This window comes from Rhipicephalus microplus, chromosome 2 (assembly GCF_043290135.1).
Source record: "Rhipicephalus microplus isolate Deutch F79 chromosome 2, USDA_Rmic, whole genome shotgun sequence".
Lineage (NCBI taxonomy): Eukaryota > Metazoa > Arthropoda > Arachnida > Ixodida > Ixodidae > Rhipicephalus > Rhipicephalus microplus.
In genome coordinates, this window is record NC_134701.1 from 200,556,101 (window position 1) to 200,569,885 (window position 13,785).

The 13,785-nt window shown below is 48.1% G+C and overlaps 1 pseudogene; it reads left to right on the forward strand.

Annotated features, from left to right (window-relative positions):
* Positions 1-11,155: 11,155 nt before the first annotated feature.
* On the forward strand, positions 11,156-13,380 carry LOC119169601 (very long chain fatty acid elongase AAEL008004 pseudogene; annotated as a pseudogene).
* Positions 13,381-13,785: the final 405 nt, after the last annotated feature.

Below are 13,785 nucleotides of genomic sequence, written 5' to 3' on the forward strand. Positions count from 1 at the left end.
AGGATATAGTTCGTGGAATTAGTAACCGAGTACCAATGGTGACTCTCGAAGAACCTCTAGTCAGCCCGCGCGACATCCCGGAGACACAAAGAAAGGCGAACATTCAGCCCACCACACCCCGAACTTCATATCGGGCAGGCTAGGGACTGGCACCGGTTACAAGCAAACGCCTATCCCAATCTACTAATTCTCAACAAAATTCACCCAACGCAGTACCCGGACACATGTCCGTGGTGTTCCGAGCGGCCATCTCTTACCTACATGACGTGGACGTGTAGACTCAGGCCACCAGAAATTAGTTCGCACTTATTAGGGACAAACGCATTTGAGAGGCAGTGGGAGGTCTGGCTTGCGAGCAAGGATCGAGAGAGCCAAGTTGCTCTTCTCGATCAGGCCCAGCAAGCCGCAAAGGCCAATAATGCCTTGGACAAGGGGAACCAGCCACCTTCATCCCGATTCCCTCTAGTAACTACCGCTCTCGTCGACCCGCAGATGCTTGATTGATTGATTGATGTGTGGGGTTTAACGTCCCAAAATCACCGTATGATTATGAGAGACGCCGTAGTGTAGGGCTCCGGAAAATTGGACTACCTGGGGTTCTTTAACGTGCACCCAAATCTAAGCACACGAGCCTACAACGTTTCCGCCTCCATCGGAAATGTAGGCGCCGCAGCCGGAATTTGATCCCGCGACCTGCGGGTCAGCAGCCGAGTACCTTACCCACTAGACCACCGCGGCGGGGCAGACCCGCAGAGGCAGCATACAGGTAAGAGGATGTAAGGTCCCTAGATGAAACTTGTTTCATCTAGGGACCTTATGAGGGTGCAGGTAGTCGCCATGCGTCTAGACTATGTCTAGACTGAACGTCGCTGGTTCTGCGACGACCACGGGCTGGTTATAGGCATGTTTTGGTCACTTATGGTCACCTATTCGCACTGTGAATTTTACGGTGTTCAGTGGATACGTTGGGCAATGTAAGAAGGAACATCGACACGTTTTGCTTGTTCAACAAGTACGCAACACGCGTTCAGAGTTTTATGTACCTGGTATGAAACACTACGGTATTACACAGCAGGGACAATTTGCACTTTTTCTTCCTTTAGTGGCCTACCTCGGCAAATACTTAATTTTCATTAGAAAAACGCCATTATGCAACATGTGCGAACCTTTCGTTTGGATGCAGTCGAGATTACACACTAAGTCAACATGACACTGATCTTGCCACTGGGCTACCAAAACATAATCAAAATTCAGATGACGAAAAAGGAGACGATGACAACTGAGGCGCTTTCACTGTGAGAGACGTTGAGAGCGAAGGTAGGTCGGCTAATCGAAGCCTTATACAATATTCAGGCAAAGTTACTTCACCCGTCTCATAATTCAATGACATGACCGGGGCACCTAGTTATATAGAGCGTAACTGCGCGTTGGTTGACCACCTCATAAATATCGGTACTCAACACGATAGTAAAATTATGAGAGAGGATAGGAGACCAATACGGGTCAACGGCGATAATTAGTCCAGTTTTCGCCCATACAAGTCTCGAGAGGAAAGTAGGAATGCTGGGATATCTCTATATTTTTTGAAATCCAGGTGTTTAGCACCGAGACAACACAAACTGTAATGAAAAAAAAAAGTAATACTGCCACAGACGAATTGATACCTCCTTACATTTACCTATAAAAAAATCGCAGCAGTTTCCATGCTTTTCTTCGCAAATTGGACAAAAATAAATGCAGAAACAAAAAAAAATCCTTCAGTTCAGCCCGATATTTTGGGGATGATTCTTGATCGTAGGCGAAAAAGAAAAAAAACAAACAAAAAACATGCGCACGCTGGAATCCCGTGCGCTATGGTGTGTGCTCTACTGAATCGGTGCATGACGCCTGTGCGACGTCAACAGTACCCGCGAGTAAAGCGCATTATACCTTTCATAGAGATGCTTGCCCTGCAGGTCATTCTCTACACGCTTTCGCACTAAATCACGCCTTTGCAGTGTTGTTGACACGTGGTTAGCTTGTGTTCCGCCTACTACGCACGCACTGCGTGACTGAACTACTTAATTACATCTTCGTCATCTGCGTACTACAAAAAAAGAGAGAAAACAAGATCGTAGAAAGCTCACGGGTCTGTGCGATTCGTTCAGCAACACCGTTCGCACCTTACACGCATATGTTTTTTTTTTCTCAATTTGTTCACCATGAAGTGTGGGGCAGTCGATAAGTCTAGTCAGGAAAGCTTTGTGGCTGACGGCGCTTTGAGCTACACTGCGTTGACCACGTGTACGCCCATCTTGTTGCACCAGTAAAAATCTTGCATAAGAGTTCAGCAGAAAGCTTTCATCGATGAATTACGTGCATGGCGGGGCTACAACGAAAGCCTGGTTATTGGGACAAGCATGCTTTTTTTGTTTTTTTTTTCAGACAAAAATGATCATTGCTTTCCGTTGGTCACTAACAATGCCACACAAATGCCGAAAACAATGTCTGAAAAGGTGAAATTTTCAGTGAGATTGTACGACATTATATATGAGGCATGCCGTCTGAATTATTTTTGAACGTCTGGGCTCTTCAAAGCGTTCCTAAATCTAAGCACACGGTTGTGCGCGGGAACTCGAATACAGTGTAAGTACCAAAGTCTCACAGTTTATGTGATAGTAATGTTTGTATGTAGTGGTGCCACGGCCAAATGAACACAACTAAGCCTCCTCGTATGATCGATAAACTACAGTGCCGTAGAGTTAAACCTACCAACAGCGTGCAAGTGCATGACCCTATTTTTTGTTTTGTTTTTTACAACCGAGTCGCTATATCACGCTGCAATCACACAGCATTTAACAGTCCTCATGTTTGCGAGGATGCCAAGAGCATTTCGCGATGTGCTTGAAACAGAAAGTGGCACCCACTCTGAAATTATTCTTGTGAATGGAGGATACGACGACAATAAACAGCGCTCTGGAAGGTTGCACTCGCCGGTTTTATTATAATGCATTAGCAGCCGAGCAAGGCCAAATGCACTCGTACGTCGTTTCAGGCATACGTAGAAACAGTTACACTCGCGCAGACATGACCGGACAAGCCGCACTTTGTTGAGAACGTGCATGACGTACGCGCACATAGAAACACGAGGTGGCCAGCAGACGACGCAAGGAGCAATCGACACTTCACCGTTTCGTCTAGTTGCCGCTCGGCGGCGACTCTGCTCGATCTCGCGGCCAATGTGCTAACATTTTTTGTTAGCATTGGCGTGACTCAGTGATAGAATGGCTGACACGCAGCGGGCCCTGGTTCGATTCCTATTGTGTCATTGGTGTTTTTTTCAGTTAACGAGGTTTTTGTACTTTTTCGTTTGATACTGGCTACGAGCACCGGCGGCGGCGGACAACTACGGCGCCACGCGTGTTCTGGTCTCACAACAGCTTTCGCTGTAAAAGCAGTAAAAGCCCCAGTATAGCCAAAGTATGCAAAGGGAAGTTCGTGCGAAGTAATGATCAGAAGCGACGTGATGTATGCTGGCTTTTTTTTTTTCAGCTCTTCCTGGTATTTTACTTCTCTCCCTTTTATTGAATCTCTTTTTTGTCGACAAAAGCTTTGCCTTAATAAGTTATTGTGCACCTTACGCCTTCTTGCAACAGTCGGTAGCATCGAGAATTTCCACCACGCATCTGTATACGATGGGTTTCACGCTTGGTCGTCACTGTGTGCGCATCCATCGTGCATGCAGCTTGGTCGCTGCTTTTCCTCGCCTCTCCGCACGCGATCATTCACTCAGCGGACGAGCTTGGCTGCGTCCGGCTGTTTTGTCGTCGTGGCGCGCGCGTGTGAATCCGCGCGTGCCAGAACTATCAGGAAAAAGGGTCGTAGGCGCGTTTTGTTGCCCTTTGTACGAGTGTAGGCGCCCCGGAAATAGTCAACATAACCGACATGGGAAATAATGATATCCGGGACGTGCCAGGACCAGGGGGCACGCCTTATAGTGGAGAGCTCCGGCAATAGGTGACCAGTAAAAGAGCGAGAGATTGTTGGGTGAACCGTCTGCTACCGGCTTCCGGTTCGAGAAGAGTAGACGACGGTGGAACCGCTTCGCCGCAAGCCCCAGATTATTCGAGATTCGCGCGCGCGGTAACCAGTTTTATCTTCCTCCTGACAAACCATGGTTGGTTGTTAAGTCGTTGGCTGCTCCAACTCGAGCGTGAAAGGCAAACGCATGAATCGATTGCCATGAAACGAAGAAAGAAAAATGAGGTGGGCCACGGCTGTGAAGAGAGCCACAGCGACAGGTAGCCTTTGAGTACGGAACGTTGAATCCAGAGTGTGCGAAAACAATTTCATCACGGATACGTGTGTATTCCACACTAAAAAAAGTTTACAGATGAATTTGCTGCGAATATCATATTGAGAAATAAGTTGTCGCGCAGGCGCGCCTAGCAAAGATTATGGGAACGCGAGGGTGAAATCTACCTGTTATACGAGATGAGCGCCGGCCATTGCACCGATATTTATCACAAAAAAAAAAAGCAAAAGCTTCACTTAAAAGTACGTTTACACTAAGCGCTGGACGAGTGCATTTGCGTTTATCTTGGTGAAACTGTGCGCCAGGACAGAAGAAGTGCGTTAAACAAGTGCAGGGTTTATAATATTTTGCGCCGTCTACGTCTGACTATATTGTTTATGTGCCGCCGTACCACGCATCTCGATCAAGATCAGCGTTTAAATAAACGTATGGCTTCGACTAAGAAATTTATCTAAGAGCACGCAGAAGGCGAGAAAAGAAGAACACATGTCAATGCGGTCAATAAGTGCTGCACTTCATGCCCATCGACCGACGATGTCGGCCGAAGCAGTGATCCCTAAATGAACTCTTCGCACACTGCTACAGTCATCCCTATCGCCTGAGATTTTTTAAAAAGTTTTTTTTTTATCTGCAGTAATGTATCATACAATGAAAACTGTTTTCTGTATCGACTGATCTGCTAGCCAAATTGACAGTACCCCCGATCAGCATAAATTCATTGCAAGTAATTTTAGTGCGATAAAAAAGCTTCCTTACCGTTCATGGCTTTCGTAGCTTGTCATCGTCACAGTCACGGTTAGCAATAACAAAACAAAAAAAAACTTCTAAAGCACTGACATTGCAAGGAGAGGTGTTTTTTTCAATGGAGCGGTACAAAAATGCGCGCGTGCCACTGCTAACCCGCGTGGTGTGTCGAACCGGAAGCCGTCGTACCCACGGTTCCATCCCACCGCGGTGGTCTAGTGGTTAAGGTACTCGGCTGCTGACCCGCAGGTCGCGGGATCAAATCCCGGCTGTGGCGGCTGCATTTCCGATGGAGGCGGAAATGTAGTCCCGTGTGCTCAGATTTGGGTGCACGTTAAAGAACCCCAGGTGGTTGAAATTTCCGGAGCCCTCCACTACGGTGTCTCTCATAATCATGTAGTGGTTTTGGGACGTTAAACCCCTCATATCAATCAATCAATCAATCTCTACACAGCCTAACTCAGTTAAAGTAACATCGGGACCAAAAATTAGTTCATTATATCCACTATTTATTGCAAAAATATGGATAAAGATATGCTCTAACAAATCAACAATTTGGCTCGCACAAAGATGCATTATTGAAGGCTTTAAACAAATTGTTAAACGAAGTGACCATTGCCTTGTGGATTTTCAGACTAAAGAGACCGGTACATGAGAAGGGGGAACTGCAATGAAACTAAGTTAGTTAATGATCCTGCGGTTGTGTACTGTCCTTCACTGTGGCCGGGAATTGTGTTTTTACGCGGCCTTTCGATTCGTCAAACGAAATATTTCTTTGTCGGTGGCTCTTTCGTTATAAAAGGATAATGAGAGTCACTGAAATGAAGCCCGACCAAAGAAAGTTAGCATTTAGTGCGTTAATGCGCCGACAATTTTGCTATGTTAGTGTTGTTGTGAGGCTCAACCACAATCACAATTTTTTTTCAGCGAGGAAACACACACACACACACACACACACACACACACACACACACACACACACACACACACACACACACACACACACACACACACACACGATAATTAAGCACACATGAGCACATATGCGTTCAATGCTCGCTCGAACACGCCTTGATAAATGCATGATTACATGGATGAGAAGACCGAGCTGGATATGTAGCTTGCGATGTAAAATCCGAAACACCAGCGTCAAAATTTTTGAGGCGCGCTCATCGCTAAGTGACTGCCGCTGGCTAACGAGAGAGAGAGAGAACAACTTTATTTAAAAATAAAAGAACCCCAGTCCGGGTCTACTAAAAAAAAAAACTATTCATCAGACAGACCTAGAAGGTGCAAATGCTGGAGCAGTGTCTTCATCATGTCCGGAGAGGAGTCCGGGGAGGAGTCCGCCAGCCACTCCTCCAGGGTCGCAGGTCTTAGGTTTATAGGTATGTGCTTGAGGCTCTCGCTTAAGGCTGCGCGACCACCAGGACAATCTCACAGAACGTGAGCATTATCCGGGAAGCCGCCACATGCCATGCAAGTAGGAGACCCGTCTTTTCCTTGTATGTAGTGTTGAATGTGGTGTCATTAAAGAGTGAGTTTGGGCACGCCTTATCAGGAATGCCTCGCGTCTCGTCATGAAATGAGGAGGATCAGGATAAACCCTGCGATTGTTGCGAATCTCATCTAATCGTTCACGCCTCTCTAAACCTGCCATAGCAAGTAATTCGGTGCGTTTCAGTGAATCCGGCCACCACAGAGGAGGGCCTGAAAGATTTACGCAGGACATGGCGTGTGCCACTTCATTCCCTCTGATCCCCGAGTGACCAGGTATCCACTGTATACGAACACGTAACGAATGGTAGTCAGCTAAGTGCTTCGTAAGTTTGTTGTAATGCGTGTCTGGAATGTCACCTGTCGCGAGGGCTCGACAGGCAACTTGGCTATCTGTGCGTATCAGTAAATTACGGGCATTTGGATTGGGCATGGTGACTGCTTCTACTATGGCCGTGATTTCTGCAATGCATTGCGTACTAATGTTGTAATGGAAGCCCCATGACAGTGGTAGTCCATCGGAAGCTGTTCCCGTTCGAAAGCCCTCGCCGGTATTACACGGAGATGCATCCGTGTACAAGATCCACTCTCCAGTGGTTGCTTGGAGATGTTGTACTCGTGATTTACGTCGTCCTGTTTGCTTATCTCGATCCATGTGCCGCGGAACTAGTTTGACGGTGATCTGATCGAGCGTCGCCTAAGGGGGCCGGGTTGCTTCAAATGCGACAGGTGCAGATATGTAGTAGCCTAATTCACGAAGCAGGGAGTATCCTTGTGCGGAAAGTTTGAGGCACGTGAATTGTGCTTCACGGTGAATTTGGGCCAACTCGTCGAGGTTTGGTAGGATCACAGTTCCTTGAACCCTATCATACTTTGCATAATGAGGGGTACCAGTATCGTGCGAGAAATCTGACGAAGCAGGGTCTCGAGCTTCGATTTCTGGGTCTTGGTGATGTCAATATATGGATATTGATACATGACGCGGGGAATGGATAAAGCTAGGGTCATGCGCCTGAGTTGGTGTTCTTTGATGCCTCTCAACTTTCGCGTTGTGCGTTTCAAAAGACAGCGTACTTGCTGCAACTGTTGTATGTCGGAGCCACTCCCTTGACTTGCCGTCATCTTGCAACCAGAAGCCTAGCACTTTGATGCAGGGCTTCCTGGGAATAGGGTCATTCTGTATGGAGAGTGTAACGAGTTGCCGGTCTTTCTGAGCGTTTGGAAGCTTCTCATTTGTAACGACAATAAACTCAGATTTGGCACTGGAAAGAGTGAGTCCTCTTTCTTCAAGGTATCGAGAAGTCGTGTCAATGGCCGACTGTAGCGTGTGTTGTATTTCTGATGCGGAGCCCCTTCCGGCCCAAAGGGTTATGTCATACGCATGTGTTGTAAACTGAAGGTCTTGTATAGATCTGAGTTCCCGCGTCAGATCATTGAAAGCGAGGGAAAAGAGTGTCGGTGACAGAATTGATTCTTGCGGAACGCCTCGTGGGAGGTACCGCGTGCACGCTTTTGCTTCGTTTACCTGCACGGCGACTTTGCGGTCGGTAAGAAAATTTTTGACATAGTTGTATAGCTTCTGTCCCAGTCGTATCGCCCTAAGGCCCTCAAGAACCGCAGCGTGGGTTATGTGGTCAAACGCCCCCTTAATATCAAGGCCAGCTACAGCACGCAGTTGAGAGGTGCTGTGCACGGTGTACACATCCTGCAAAGCAAGCATCGCATCTTGCGTAGACACGTGTTTTCGGAAATCAATGACGCGCGGGTCAACCGGACAGGCTCTGTCCTGCTGCCAGAGTAGTCGCGTTAGTTCCATGCGCTCCATAAGTTTCCCTGGACACGATGTCAGTGAAATCGGGCGAAAATTCCCAATTTCGTTTGGTGCCTTATTGGGCATGGGGATAGGAATTACAGTGGCCATTTTCCACCCTGTGGGTATATTGCCTGTTTCCCATGCTTGGTTGATGGTGTCGAGAAGAAACTTCAGTTGTGTTTCGGGCAAATTTCTTAACATCTTATTGCTTATGCCATCCGGGCCTGGCGTTGTCTGCCTTTTACAGGCGTCGGTAGCCATTCACAGCTCTCCCATTGAGAAAGGTCGGTCGAGATCTGAAGAGGTGTCGTCAGCTAACTTCCGGAAGAGGATGAGCACAAGGGATTGTCGTAGCTGTTGGAAAGAAGTGGTCGGCGATTTCTTCTGCCAAAGTTTGCGAGACAATCCCATTCTTGAGCTGTATTACCTCTAGGTGGTTCTTTCGTTTGGGTTGCCCAAGCAAGGTGTGAAAAAGAGACCATGCTCTGCTCGTGTGCAAGCTGTTGCCTGCGTGCTCACAAATATCCAGCCAATTGTCGGTGGCTAACTTGTCCGCGCGCTCTTGCGCTTCTCGCGTGATCTCTTCTATGTGGGACTTGAGACGTTTGTTTAGTTTGTTCCGTTTCCATATCCTAGCCCATGCCTTTTGTCCCAGAGGGTCAGAAGGTGTCGATCAATCTGTGGGTTGTCATCATTGCGCTGAACTGTTTTGGTGGAGTGCGGAGTGCCAGCGGAGTGCCCGCTGGCTAATAAAAACCGTCTAAGCAAGCACTTCGTACGAATGGTTAACCATCGAAAGCTGAAACGTGCGGCCCTGGTGTTTAGCAATCGGTTAAACCCGACGTGGCCCTGAATTCTTTTACAATTATTGCTCACATGTTCGTGCTTCTTAATGAGGTTAGACACACGTTTGACTTGGGTTTACCACAGTCCTTATTTCACAAGCTGCACTTCGTGCTTCGCATGATCATGGTCTTGGAGGAGTGTAATGAGCGGTTAAATGCGTTTCGCATTGCCTTAAGCACCGTGGTTGTTCTCGAACCACATGCGGTCATATATAAGTTGCCGCTGAAGCCAATGCGGCGGACTCACTCGCTGGATTCCGCGCCGAATGGTTGTGCCCACGTGATCTTCGATGACAGCGCAGCTCTGGCCGACCACCTCGCCTTCTGCCATCTCCTGACGCCGTGAAGCTCTCGCTGAGCGGTGCCCCGTCCTCGGACTCCCGCGACCGTGTCCATCTTTCTCTATGTTCTCTTTACTTCTGTATGTGGGTGTCCTCATATCCATCCCTATCCCTTTTACCCTTTTAAGCCCTCCTTATCCCCCATCTTTCGTGAGCCACTGTTGAGGTGTCGCACTCTGATGCAGACAGTTATGGGGCTTCCTTGTATCTTCTTTTCCTTCATTTAAAAATCACTAACCCCCCCCCCCCCCCCACCCCCACCGATGTGGTGCGGAGAAACTACCGCTGGGGCGAACGCCCGCTTTCAAGCTAACTTGGCGGCGTGGTTTGCAGGATCCGCCCTCTACCGGCGCTTACATTCCCGTCCACGATTTAGCGAGGCTTGGAAGCCTGCTAGATAATCGGTACGCAAAGGCCATGGCTACGACGGGATGGCTACGTCACCCACATCGCAGCCAATGGCGTGCGTGTTTCGGTATGACGCGGCGAGTGACGTATACCTGATAAGTTAACAAAGCACGGCTCGTAACACCACTGTCGTGTGGTTCATCGTTTCTGCTATTGATATGCACCTTACGCAGTAAAAAAAAAGAGCTAAAAAAGAAATTGAACGAGAAAAGCTTGATGAACGCAGGTGATCGACGGAAGTATTTTGAAAAATGGAATTGTTGCAGAAATGCTTCCAGAACTATATCCACGCGACAGACTACGTTCACGACGCGGGTAATTCACTACGTTTACAAGTAACGGGTAATCAGATTTTTTGTATGTTTTCTTGTTTGACGACGCAAACGCGCCTTGCTTTTTTCAGAAAGAGATTAGACGCATCCCGTAGAGATGTCTGTGGCAAAAGCAATTATAGCGGAGGGAAGGAGCACAGCGTCGTACAGAAAACGCGGAAACGATGCACTCGAGACCTGAAAAGCGTTTAGAAATCGCGACGGTAAATTACATAAAGCGTTTTATTGCATGCAAGAGTAATTGAGAGGTGTGACTACCATATTAAACTCGGTTGGTTTGCCATGCACAGGTCTGCTCGACAATGAACAATTTCTTCGAACGCTAACCTCATATTGGAAACGCGCGTTGCAACACGACATGGTTCGGCGAACGGTTAAGTTGCGAAGCGGCACGTCCGTGCACGTGCACAAAAGTGCACTCCTTCAAGTGCGTCGAACACCGTTCTTGTAAGTGTGGTAGTTTGGGCTAGATGGTATGACATGATGATAGTTATAGCGCGAGAACAGAACGACGACAAAGAGTCGTCGTTCTGTTCTCGCGTTAGAACCATCGTCACCGTTCTTGTGTTTTCGCCAATTTCTTGAAGCATGACGAGTTCCACTGACCCAACGCCGCTGGACGTCGACGGAAAGTTCTGCATTTTCTTGACCCGAAAACTACGACTAACCACTTCGACGCAGTTATAGCGCTCTAAAATATTATCACAACCTCTTCGTAGTGTTTCCTAATGGAGGCGTTAGCAGACGATTATGCGAGTGCACCTTCCGAAAGATGGCGGGCGTGCTCAGTGTTGCCCGAGCACGAAACGTTATGAATGTCCCTCGTTCTTTCCCAATACCCCGTAGTGGGCATAAGCCACACATTGGACAGAAAACGGCCACACGGCATGACCAGATAGGTGATACTTTGTCGCGGTGTGTAACAAAACCGACATGCCACGTTTTTTCTGATGCTTGGAAGTCAATATGGACCGACCTGCGTGCTTCTTGCTGATGTCAGAAAAGAAGGAAGACGAAGCCACTTAAGTACGAGCCACGTGCAAGACGTGTCCGTTGAAAGCCATGGAGCAATGACCGCTCTGTGAATGTCCGTGGCGTTGTGAATAGACCGGCAGCTGGCAAAGTGGTTCCCGCGACTGAAGACGGGGAGTCGCTGCTCTCACGGGTGCCTGCTGCAATACGCCAGGCGAGAACACAAGAAGATTCGTGCGGCGCTGACGATCTCCCGCCGCTGGAAGACACTGTTCGTGCTCATCGAAAGATGACGGTAGGCTGATTGAACGTCGAAATTCATAATTGCTCGATGACAAGAGCACGTAGGGAAAAGAGGAAGTGAACGAGTTTAGCTAAGCTTAGAAATGAAAATTCAAGCCTCTGCTTCTCGAGAAACGGGATAGAAGAAAGCGCCCACTTGTAGTCCGTCAACCAGATGATCAGAGCTCACAGCAGAAGGAGCCAGCATGTCCTCTCCGCTAACGCAGCTGCGCAAGGGCCACTGGTTGCCACCGCGAGACCCGCGGACTGTGGATTGGAAGCTTGCCGGCAACGTGCCGTTCATCACGACAGTAATACTGTTTTACATCTACGTTGTCAAGTTCGTCGGGCCCCGCTTTATGAAGGGGAGGGAGCCTTTAAAATGTTTGCGGCCTGTCATCATGGTCCACAACGCGGCCATGATCGTAGTCAACGTGTACTTCTTGTTCGCAATCGGGTCCCGTACTCACTTCGGTGGCGGTGCCAGCTTCTTCTGTCAGGGGCTCGACCTAAGCGGCTCCACGACCAGCATCGAGGTAGCGGATCTGCTTTGGTGGTACCTAATGGTTCGCATCATCGACTTTTTGGACACTGTGTTCTTCGTACTCCGCAAGAAGGACTCTCACGTTTCTGTGCTGCACGTCGGGCACCACGTCATGGTCGTCTTCACCGGCTGGTTCGGCCTGACCTACGGCCCTGATGGCCAGGCTGTGCTCATGGTTCACGTTAACACGTTTGTGCACGTCGTGATGTACACCTACTACTTCCTGACACTGCTGGGCCCCCGCTTCCAGCGCTACCTCTGGTGGAAGCGCTACTTGACTCAGCTGCAGATCGCCCAGTTCATTTTCATGCTGGTGCATGCACCCATACCCCTGTTTGTCGACTGTGGCTATCCGCCGGCACAGGTGCTTGTCATCATGAGTCAAGTGGCCTTCTATTTTGTCATGTTTGTGCGCTTTTACATGCAGGCCTACAAGAAACGTGTGAAGGCTGTCTGAGTGACTTGTCAAGTTCTCACGCGCACGCTGTAACCGCTACCCCCACTACAGCTGCCTCCGTTCTTCTTTCATTCCTTGAATTCATTTGTTTGTGCCGGTACCTTCCAGCATCGCTGTGTGCGTGTTGTATGTCTTTGTGAGCTCGGACAAGGGCTTGTGTGACGTTGCAAGAAACTCGACTGAAAGTGCCGTGATTCAAACCTCACATGAATATGTACTGATTGACAGGACATGCTTGACGTGCAAACTGTTAGCAGTTCCGAATCTAAGTAACGGAGGTTGACGTGGGACGCCCATGCTTCAAGATCAAAGACTTCTAATTGGACTGTTTCGTTGCTCGTTGAGCGTTGCGACTACCTGCAGTGAAATCAGTGGTGCAGCCAGTTTTTAATGATATGGGCTCACGAAAGACTATTCACACTTGCTTGGTTTGCCAAGGCTATAGAACAAGTGTATGTAAACAGCCTGAAATTGGGGCTTCATGAGGTGCAACAAGGTTACGTTAGCAGTGTAATTCACTAAGCTGCCTACAGACGTGGGCCCCTTAGCGTAACAGTGTCAACAGCTGTCTAAAACACAAAACTGCGCAAACGACTAACATCATTAACAGCACAAGCTGCTGGAGCAAGGAAACATTGGGTGACGTGGTTGTTTACTCTCAGGGTGACTAGCAGTTTTTTTTTCGTCTTGCCATTTTGCTTTTTACAGTGTAAGGCCTTGATTTCGGACCCTGTGTCTAGATCAGTTCGATCACCTCGAAGGCTGCATTTGTGGTGCTGTGGTGTGATTGAACTGTTCAATTTTGCATAGAAAATGTTAGAACAATAAATCGGCTTCTACTTTGTTCGTTACACATGCCTCATTTGCGAATTGATTTGTTTACCATAGCTTTTAATCTCGTTGCTAAGGACCTGGCTGTCGTACGCTGTCATCGTACGCTGTCGTTGTCGTCGTTTAGTTTCGCTTGGTGTCACGCAGGCAAAACAATAGCAGAGGCACGGTCGCTGCACAGGCATGTATAGCAAGCGTGTGGGAAAGGCAAGTTGTTGGAGGGAAATGCACACATTGTTGTATTGGATGTCGTGTGAAAAAAAATCGCATTTCGTGAACTTGATTGGTCTCAGTGATTAATGATAGCGTTCGGGCAAGAAAAGACCAACTACTTATCTATTGTTCTGTAGCTGATATGAAACGTCCAGGTAGAATACCATTTAGTGATGCGTAAGTGCAATGTTATAAATCGCGTTGCTTCTTTT